Consider the following 10,511-nt stretch of genomic DNA (forward strand, 5'->3'; position numbering starts at 1 on the left):
ATGTCCCTGAAAGACCAAAAGAAGGAGGCAGAGTGATGTTGAGCTGGGAAGATGGAGAGTGGGGTGCTCGAAGATCAGATAATCAGTTATGGAGAGTTTGAAGTTTTTCGTAGTGACAGTGTCTAGGAGATGACCATGGGACTGGGTGGTTGCGGTAGATGGAAGACAAGCTCATTGGAGAATTGCCAAGGAATTCAGAGGATAGCATCTTGGAAGGCATAGACAGAACGAAGGACCAGTAGTAAAGAGAATGGCAGTGAGCCACAGACAAAAATCTTTAAGGAGAGAAGGGAATGACACAAGTGTTTGCAATGAGATAAGCAGTGGATAGGCCTGTTTGATGATATAAGATTCCAAGCTAGAGTTTTAGGGCAGAGGGAGGGAGAGTGTGGTCTGGAGGCAACAGTGAGGATCCAAGAGTACACTATCCCATCTCCCTATTGTTATAGTGGAGAAGGGAGTGGAACAGGGGTCCCCTCTTCACTGATGCTGATGGGAAGGCCACATGAGGGTTGGTGACCAGGGAGGGATGGCAGCCAGGGAAGCCCCCCTCTAGCTGTGAAATATGATGTCTTTTAGGATACTGCTATTCATGACTCATTTACATATTTTAATAAAACACAATTGGGAGTATCACTTCTTGACACTGGGCTTCTTAGTCTAGGTGAAATTGAGTGAGAATTTCTAAGAAGTTCTTTTCCCTAGAAATGGAATAATAGGAATGAATAGTGATATAGTTTGGCTGTGTCCCTACCAGAATCTCATCTTGAATTGTAGCTCGCATAATCCCCACATATCGTAGGAGGTGCCTGGTGGGAGGTAATTGAATCATGGGGGTGGTTACCTCCATGCTGTTCTCATGATAGTGAGTTCTCACAAGATTTGATGGTTTTATAAGGGGCTTTTCCCCACCTTCGCTCTGTACTTCTCCTTGCTGCCACCATGTGAAGAAGGACGTGTTTGCTTCCCTTTCCTTCATGACTGTAAATTTCCTGAGGCCTCCCCAGCCCTGCAGAACTGTGAGTCAATTAAACCTCTTTCCTTTATAAATTACCCAGTCTTGGGTATTTCTTCATAGCAGCGTGAGAACAGACTAATACAAGTAGTTCTTTATATAGAGGCATCTAGGATTAAAGCAAAGACCCTCTTTATTGCTTGAAGGATTCTGTTTTGGGACTCATCATCGCCCTGATGGCTGGCTGCATCCAGAACACAGAGGAAGAAAGAGTTGCTTTCAAGGATATGCAATTGCCAGGAAAAGAGCCAGAATGTAAAAAATAAAGAGGTTGAAATGGGTTTGTGAAGTCACTAAGAACATTACAGGTGGAATGAACTCCCTGGAGATGTGACTCTCAGGAGGGCAGAACCCTTTGTTCACTTGCCCTGTGGACAGCATATTGTACACCAGTGCTTTTCAAAGGGTACCTAGACATACCAGGGGTCCCCAAGACCTTTTAGGGATACATGACATCAAAATCATTTCGACAATAGTGCCAGGATGTTATTTGCCTCTTAAATTTTCATTCTTTCACAGTGTACAGTAGAGTTTTCCAGGAGCTACTCCAAGTGTGGTATTATAGCAGAGCAAATGAAGAAGCAGATATGAGAATCAGCTGTCTTAAGCCAGATAGTAGAGATTTTCAGAAATGTAAAACAATGTCATGTTAATTTTCTAAATGCAGTTTTTTTTTTTTTGGTTTAGGAAAATACTGACTTTTTATAAAATTATGTTAATTATGGTATAATTAATTGGTTTATTATGGTAATGTTAAATAAGTAAATATATTTTAAACTCCTCAGCTTTAATTTCTAAAACTGTAAAGATTGATAGGTATAATCCTTACAAACAAAGACTCTTTTTCATCCTTTATAATTTTTTTAAGAGTGTAAAAGAAGCCAGGCCAGGTGGCTTGCATCTATAATCCCAGTGCTTTGGGAGGCTGAAGTGGGAGGATTGCTTGAGCATAGTAAAACCCCATCTCCACAAACAACAACAACAAAACCCAGACTGTAAAGGAATTCTGAGACCAAACAGTTTGAGAACTGCATGTCTAGTGGATGAGCACCCAGGCTCTGGAGTTAGTATGCTTGGTTTGAATCCTGGCTTTGTGATCTTAGGCAAGTTACTTGACCAGAGACTTAATTTCCTTATCAGGAAACTAGGCTGTCTCACAGTTATTGTGAGCAACAAATGAAATAATGTGTTATTCATTATTTCACAAACGATCATTTTGTAAATACTATTTCATCAAGTAATTTATTGAATACTCTATCTATGTATACAAAACCCTGTGGTTCCTGCTTTGAAGGATGTAAAATGACACAAGCCACAGCTCCTACTAGCAAGAGGATTGCTGTCAAGAGCCAGATTTCTGGATTTGTAGTTAGCACCTTTGGGTTCAATTCCCAGCTCCGCCCTTGACTAACTGATCTGACCTTCAGCATGCCACTTGCTGTTGGCTAAGGTCAGATCCTAAAGGCATCTTCGATGGTCCACAGAGTAGACAGTAAATTCCCACTTACATCTTTGAAGCATCTCCTGCCTCAGTTTAACAATTGGTTTCGTCCTTCCCTTTGAAAATGATCTACATCACCTTTCCTCCCAAGCTAATGTAACCATGCCACTAGAGGGCACCTCCTGCCTTCTCAGTCAGTCATTCGCAGCTTCCTCTAATTTAGAAATGTTCTTTCAGCTGAGATGGGTGGTAGGTTGAGATCTGATACCTTTAGGATTTCCTCAGCTTGATGGATGTGGTAAGTTTTGCTTGAAAATCCTGATTTTTTTTTCTTTTTCCTCTTTTCTTTTAAATCAGACCTCTTTTAATAAAACTGGGGTGGAAAGGTTGGTGGAAGGGAGAGCGCTGTTACCACCACCACCTGACATTGATAAGTACTTACTTGCTGCCAGATCAGTGCTAAGTGCCTCACACGCATCGTCCTTTGGACTCTCAGAGCAACGCCATGGGGTGTGGGTATGCGTGAGCATTCATTACTGACGGATGGAAACTTGGGCTCTGATTGGTTAAGTAACTTTTGCAACATCCAGCTAGAAGGCACACTTGGTACCACGAAGCGGTCTCCAGAGAAGCTTGTCCTTCCCTGGCTGTTAAGTCAAGCAGGGAGCGCCGGGTACTGCTGCTCTAGGACAGTAGTTCTCAGCCTTATCAGACATAAAAGCCCCTTTCTGTATGAAAGATTTCGTAATACCTCCTGTACTATCCTGAAGTGATATCCACAGGCAGTGTATGCCTATGCTTACATGTCCGCTTACACAGAATGCAAACGAGACCTTTTCCTTTTAGGAAAGTATGTCTTAACAAGTATTATTAGGCTTGTCTGTCTACACCAGAGGACAAAGGTGCCGGGCTAATTTCCTAACTGCCCACCAGGGGGCGGCATACCACTTTCCCTGCTGCGATCTGCTCGCACAGTCAGTCCGCCTCCGTAGTGGCGTTGGCCGTTTCCCCTTCAACTGGAATCGCCCGGGTAGACTCCTCCTGAGGTCCGCGGAGTGGTACAGGGGTTGTGGTGGGGATTGACACGAAGAAGTCACAGATCGTGGTGCTGACCCCCATGTTAGCGTGATAGATTTCTGGTCACATGTACCCAGCATGAGTACAGTCACATGCTTTAAAATTTTAGTTTCCGTACTGAGTGACTTGCTTACAAAGTGATTACGAAGTAACATGTTTATTTTCATTGATACTGCTTTAAAAAATTGTTATAGCCAGTGAGCAGTATTCGTTTAATATTTTTCTTTAAATCAACTCAATTTTTCTTTAACATGAATACATATATTTAAACGGAAATTTTAATGTGTCAATGGAAAATTTGCATCATTTGACATAATTGGAGAGTAACCAAGACAAAAAGAAAAAAAAAGCAATGGTACTAAGTTCTTGCTGATACTGATACGGTTTCCCACCAAGGATCCATTTTCTCTCTTAAAAGAGTTTCTTAAGGAAATGTTTAAGGAAGGCTGTCAAAGATATATTAGCACTGACTTGAGATTATCCTTCAAGTAATCAGAAAGACTAAAACAGAAGTGAAAAGGGAATAATTTTCTCATGATGTTGATCAACATTATTTTTATTTTTTAATTTCAATAGTTTTTGGGAAAAAGTGGTGTTTGGTTACATGGATAAGTTCTTTAGTGGTGATTTCTGAGATTTCGGTGTACCCATCACTGGAACAGTGTACATTGAACCCAATGTCCAGTCTTTCATCCCTCACCCCTCTCACCCTTTCCCCCGGAGTCCCTAAAGTCCATTATATCATTCTTATGCCTTTGCATCCTCATAGCTGAGCTCCCACTTAAAAGTGAGAACATACGATATTTGGTTTTCCATTCCTGAGTTACTTCACTTAGAACAATAGTCTCCAGCTCCATCCAGGTTGCTGTGAATGCCATTATTTCATTCCTTTTTGTGGCTGAGTAGTATTCCATGGGGTATATATACCACATTTTCTTTATCCACTCATTGGTTGATAGGCATTTAGGTTGGTTCCATATTTTTGTAATTGTGAATTGTGATGCTATAAACATGGGTGTGCAAGTGTCTTTTTCATATAATGACTTCTTTTTCTTTGGGTGGATTCCCAGTAGGATCAAATGGCAGATCCACTTTCAAGATCAACGCTATTTAAAGTTTTATCTGTGTACCCCTAAAATCATCTCCTATATACGAGTGGACACAGTGTCTCCCCCTGTGGAGATACTGGCATGGTGCATGGCTTCCTGGGCTGGAGTCGAGGGACTGCATGCTAGCTGTGTTTTCTGCACTGGTTGCTTGCCCTTCCTGAGCCTTGCTGTCCTCATCTATAAAATGAAGAGGTTGGAGGAGATAATCTCTGCAATTCTTTGGGATCTAATGGTCTAAGACTCTCTGAAGTACTGATTCTTATTGGAAGGAGATATAATACTTAGCAGAACATCCTCTTTTTTGTGTGCCTAGAACCTTTGAAGGGGCCAGGGAAAGCTGCAGATTCTCCAAAATCCCAGCTGACACCCCGTCTCCTGAGAGGCAATTCAACCTCTAGGAAGAGCCAGCAGTTTAGACCCTGGAGTCCAAGAGACCTGGATTTAAATCGTTGCTCTGCCTTCGACCAGTTTTGTAACTTTCAGCAGATCACTGAACCTCTTTGGCTTCAGCTTCCTTGTCTATAAATGAGGAACAATAATGCTATTTATCCTTATTGTGATGATCAAATTATTATATGCATGGTAATTGCTTGCCATAGTGTCTGGACCATAACTTAGTTGTTATTATGGTAATTCCTAAGGTTTTTCAAAAACGAAACAAACTTCCTGGAAGTAAACCACTGGAGAAGTTATTTGGTGGCCCTGCCCCTGATATTTTAAACCGATGAGATGAAATGAATATCATAAGCACCCAAGAAAGGGAAGCCTTGTTTGAGAAAGGTGAATGTGACTGTACAAGGCTGCCTACCCCCATGTGGCCTTGGGTGTGGTGTGAGAGACCAGTATTATTTGTGTGGGACTTTACAAAATATTAAACTTTTTTTGTTTTAAAGTACTAGTTGAGCAACTTGTGGCTTTCCTGCCCACAGGCTTCCTGAGTCTCTGCTTGGCCCCTATGCGCAGGTGCTTACAAGTTGCGGGGACAGGGAAGTGTGGGGGGAACAGTAGGAGGGTGGGGTTTACCCCTGCTGGCCCTTCATCGCCTCCACGGCCACTGCAGGCCTGTTCTAACCTGGCCAGGGCTGGGCGAAGTGGCTGGGGCCGGGGAATACTGATGTTTAGAAAAGCTGCATTGCTCATGCTAGGAAACGCCTTCCTGTGACATCTTTGCTGCCAGTTCTGGGACATTCCTGACTGGATAGAATTCTCCTGATGAAGATATCTCATTGGGATGATAATACAAATGCTACTTAAAGCATGGAGAGTTTTGGTGTTTGAGCTGTGGACCTGGATTTTCATCCTGACATGACCACTCATCAGCTCTGTGACCTTGGGAAAGATACTGAACACCTCTGATTCTTTCTTTCCTTATCTGTCAAATGAAAGAGTACCGTAACAGTGGTTGTGAGTGAGTGTGTGTGTGTATGTGTGTGTGTGTGGTTGATAGATCACAAAGCCTTTTGAAGAGCTAATGAGAGTTATAGACCCTCTCTCCAGAAAAGCATAGGTCCCCATTACATTTTATATATAATTCCAGGATTTTAAAAGACTCCCCATCCCCCAAACCCATCCACAGATTCCAGAGTGCAAACAGTGGTTCTATGCCTCCTCCAGCTTATAAGCCTCTGTGAAGCCCATGGCTTCCAATCTGGCTTCCCTACTCAACCCAAACCAAATGTAGATTCTGTTCATTTGTAAGCTTGTGTTTAGTATATTCTCCCTAAAATACCAACTCAGCCCAACACGGCCTTGGAAAAAATGTGCTACCAAGGCCATTGTGTATGAAAGTGCAGGTATTCCCTGCACAGGGCATCACCTTCTGCTTATCAGGCCTTTTCCTAATTGACACATAGGTGGGCCTGGGCCACCAGCAGCTTTTGCAACATATGCGTGGGCACCAGATGTAAGGTCCAGTAGGAAATTGTCCGTCTAAAGGCTTGACCTGCATCTGGTTCTCTTTGTGAACCAGTGGTTGGGGAGAGGGGTCGATAGGCTAGAAAACACACTCAAAGAAGGCTCAGGCAAGGCTGAGCTCCTTGAACTAGTTGGGACTCTTTTATGGAAAGACACTGGAGTTTCTTAGTTGCCACTGGAGTCTTAGTTGCAGACAACAGAAACCAGTCCCAGCTGATTTAAGTAGAAAAGGAATCAATTGAGAGCATGTCAAGTGGTTCAGAGAAATGCCAGGAAAATGATAGAAGAGGCACCAGATAAAGGGAGGTAACAAGGAAGGGCAGGCATCAGCCAGGGTAGCAGTCTGGGTGATGATGACACAATGCCAACCTGGCACTGCCACTGCCACTGAAAACCCTAGCTTACACTGCCAGCACAGGTGACACAAGATGCTGCTACTATTGCCACTCCTATTACAATGGGTTCATGACATATGCATATCTAATTGGTTGAACCTGGGTCATGTCCTCAACCATCCCTGACACTTTCAACTTTCATGGTGGGAGGTGCTTTCTGCTTCCCACCAAGACTCTTAAGTGGGGGAATTCCTCAAACAACTGAAGGCAGCCCTCCAAAATCAACAAATAGTCAGCAGGAACAGAAACCAGCTCGAGCTAGCTTCAGTATAAAAGACTCTTTCAGGCTATTGGGTGTTTCATGAAACCAAGAACAGGAGGGAAGCCAGGCCTTTGGGAGGGCCTGGAGCCAAGTACTTGAAAATTAAAGAACTCTTTTCCCAGCTCTCACCTGTGCTTCTCTGTGCTCCTTCTGCACTTCTTTCTCTCTGCATTATGACACTTTATTTCCTCAGTCCAGGAGATGGGATCAGGTGATCTTTGGAAAGGCTTCCTCCCATGGCTCAACGGACACCTCCTAGAAAAGCGAGGCGGGCATTCACTACAGGGGGGGCTTCCAGCCCCCTTCACACCTTCATTCTGGTCACTCAGCTTGTCTGCTGTTTGATACTGTTTTCTCCTCCACTGTCTGCTGAGGTTGCTTTAGATAGCCTAAATATCCCCCTTTGTATCTCTCTGAGGCTGCAGGTAGAGGCTTATATACTCCTAGAATGTTAGGCCTTCTTTTTACAGATGCACAATCTGAGGTCTAAGAAATTAAGTGACTTACTCGAGATTCTGACTGTCCCATGGATGGGTTGGAACATGGTGCTTAGCATGTAGGAAGCTCTCAATAGACTTTAGTTATGTCTTTCAGATTTCTTTTAATACAAAGCACATTCCTTTCCTTTTCTCCCTTTTGCTCTCTTGGCTCTCTTTCTCGATTATTTGTCCTTTCCAAAAATATATACTGAAGGCCTTCTGTGTGCCTGGTAATATTCTTGATGCTGGAGACTTATCTGTGAACAGAGAGACAAGATTCCTGCCCTCGCAGGGCTTTTATTTCAATGGAAATCAAATGCACAAACAAGATTATTTCTGATGGTTATAGTGCTCTGAAGGAAACAAGCAGAGAAGTGATAAGGTTTGGCTCTGGGGGTGGACTACTTTTGACAGTGGGTTCAGGGAAGATGCGTCTGGGTTGGCGTTTGGGAACTGAAGTCTGAAGGATGGGAGCTGAGGAAAGACAGAACAGCAAAATGTGACAGCCTGAAATGAGCCTTGAAGTGAGAGCTTGTTAGCAACAGAAAGAAAGCTCGGAACATAATGGGGGAGAGAGTGATGGGAGAGGAAGGCAGAGGTCAGCTTAGATTTGTAATGGTGTGATTAAGTATAAAGAGAAAAGAGTGACTTAAGTAGGAAACTGTCATGATCAGATTTACATTAAAAAATGATTTTTATCATACAATTCCAAATAGAGAGGCATCCTATAATCAAACCAAACAATAGTGACAATAAGCCAACTGGCTGGCATTCTTCAAAAATGTCAAGATCATTCAGGTCCTTTGCTCATTTTTTTTTTTTTTTTAATACTTTATGTTCATAGGGTACGTGTGCACAATGTGCAGGTTTGTTATATGTATACATGGTATACATGTGGTGTCACTACACCCATTAACTCGTCATTTACATTAGGTATATCTCCTAATGCTACCCCTCCCCCCACCACCCCACAACAGGCCCCAGTGTGTGATGTTCCCCATCCTGTGTCCAGGTGTTCTCATTGTTCAATTCCCACCTATGAGTGAGAACAGCACGTGTTTGGTTTTCTGTTCTTGCAACAGTTTACTGAGAGTATTGGTTTCCAGCTGCATCCATGTCCTCGAGACATGAACTCATCTTTATGGCTGCATAGTATTCCATGGTGTGTGCCACATTTTCATAATCCGATCTGTACTGATGGACGATTTGGGTTGGTTCCAAGTCTTTGCTATTGTGAATAGTGCCATAATAAACATGCAAGATGTCTTTATAGCTGCATGATTTATAATCAGCGGGTACCCCGGCCAACGGATGACAAGACCGTATTCTGATTCCACTCTTTGAAGGAATAGCACATGTCGGCCAGTTTAGACTAGTTTACAGTCCACCAACAGTATAAAGTGTTCCTATTTCTCCACATCTCTGGCACCTGTTGTTGCCTGACTTTTTAGTGCTTCATTCTACTTTGGTGTGGATGGTATCTCATTGATTGTGGTTTTGATTGCATTTTCTCTGATGGCTAGTGATGATGAGCATTTTTCATGTGTCTGTTGGCTGCATAAATGTCTTTTGAGAAGTGTTTGTTCATATCGCTTTGCCTACTTTTTGATAGGGTTTTTGTTTTTCACGCGAGAATTTGCTTTGGGGTTATTTGGGTTCTAGATCTTAGCCCTTTGTCAGATGAGTAGATTGCAAAATTTTCTGCATTCGCGGTTGCCTCTATTCGCTCTGATGGTAGTTTCCTTTGCTGTGCAAGCTCACTTTAGTTATAGATCCATTTTATGATTTGGCTTTGTTGCCATTGCTTTTGGTGTTTTAGACATGAGATCGCGCCATGCCTATGTCCTGAATGGTATTGCTAGGTTTTCTTCAAGGAGTTTTTATGGTTTTAGGTCTATCATTTAAGTCTCTAATCCATCTTGAATTAGTTTTGTATAAAAAGGTGTAAGGAAAGGGATTCAGTTTCAGCTTTCTATATTGTAGTTTTTAACACCATTTACTAAAATAGGGAATGCATTTCTTGTTTTGTCCAAGTTTGTCAAAGATCAGATGAGTTTGTAGATGTGTGGCATTATTTCTGAGGTTCTGTTCTGTTCCACTGGTCTATATATCTCTGTTTTTGTTACCAGTACCGTGTTGTTTTGGTTTACTGTAGCCATGTAGTATTCTTTAAGGAAGTCAGGTAAGCGTGATGCCTCCAGCTTTGTTCTTTTGGCTTAGGATTGTCTTGTAATGTGACTACTTTTGGTTCCATATGAACTTTAAAGTAGTTTTTCCAATTCTGTGAAGAAAGTCATTGGTAATGGGGATGGCATTGAATCTATAAATTACCTTGGGTAGTATGGCCATTTTCATGATAGTATTCTTCCTATCCATGAGCATGGAATGTTCTTCCATTTTGTTTGTGTCCTCTTTTATTTCATTGAGCAGTGGTTTGTAGTTCTCCTTGAAGGAGTCTTTCACATCCTTGTAAGTTAGCGTTCCTAGGTATTTTATTCTCTTTGAAGCAATTGCAGATGGGGGTCCACTCTGATTTGGCGTTTGGCTGTTAGCCGATGTATAAGAATGCTTATGATTTTGCATTGATTTTTTGTATCCTGAGACAGCTGAAGTTTCTTATCCAGCTTAAGGAGATTTTGGGAGGCTGAGACAATGGGGTTTTCTAAATACTGTCATGTCATCTGCAAACAGGGACAATTTGACTTCCTCTTTTCCTAATTGAATACCCGCTTTATTTTTTTTCTCTTGCTGCTTGCCCTGGCCAAGACTTCAACACTATGTTGAATAGGAATGGTGAGAGGGCATCCTGTCTTCAATGC

At 42.3% G+C, this 10,511-nt stretch overlaps 1 long non-coding RNA gene across 1 annotated transcript; it reads left to right on the forward strand.

The window, feature by feature from the left end:
* Positions 1–3,452: 3,452 nt before the first annotated feature.
* LOC110743566 lies at positions 3,453–7,341 on the forward strand. The gene is made up of 2 exons (XR_002522853.2): positions 3,453–3,502; positions 4,956–7,341. It is a non-coding gene; the product is annotated as an uncharacterized LOC110743566 (long non-coding RNA).
* Positions 7,342–10,511: the final 3,170 nt, after the last annotated feature.

Source organism: Papio anubis, chromosome 5 (genome assembly GCF_008728515.1).
Source record: "Papio anubis isolate 15944 chromosome 5, Panubis1.0, whole genome shotgun sequence".
NCBI lineage: Eukaryota > Metazoa > Chordata > Mammalia > Primates > Cercopithecidae > Papio > Papio anubis.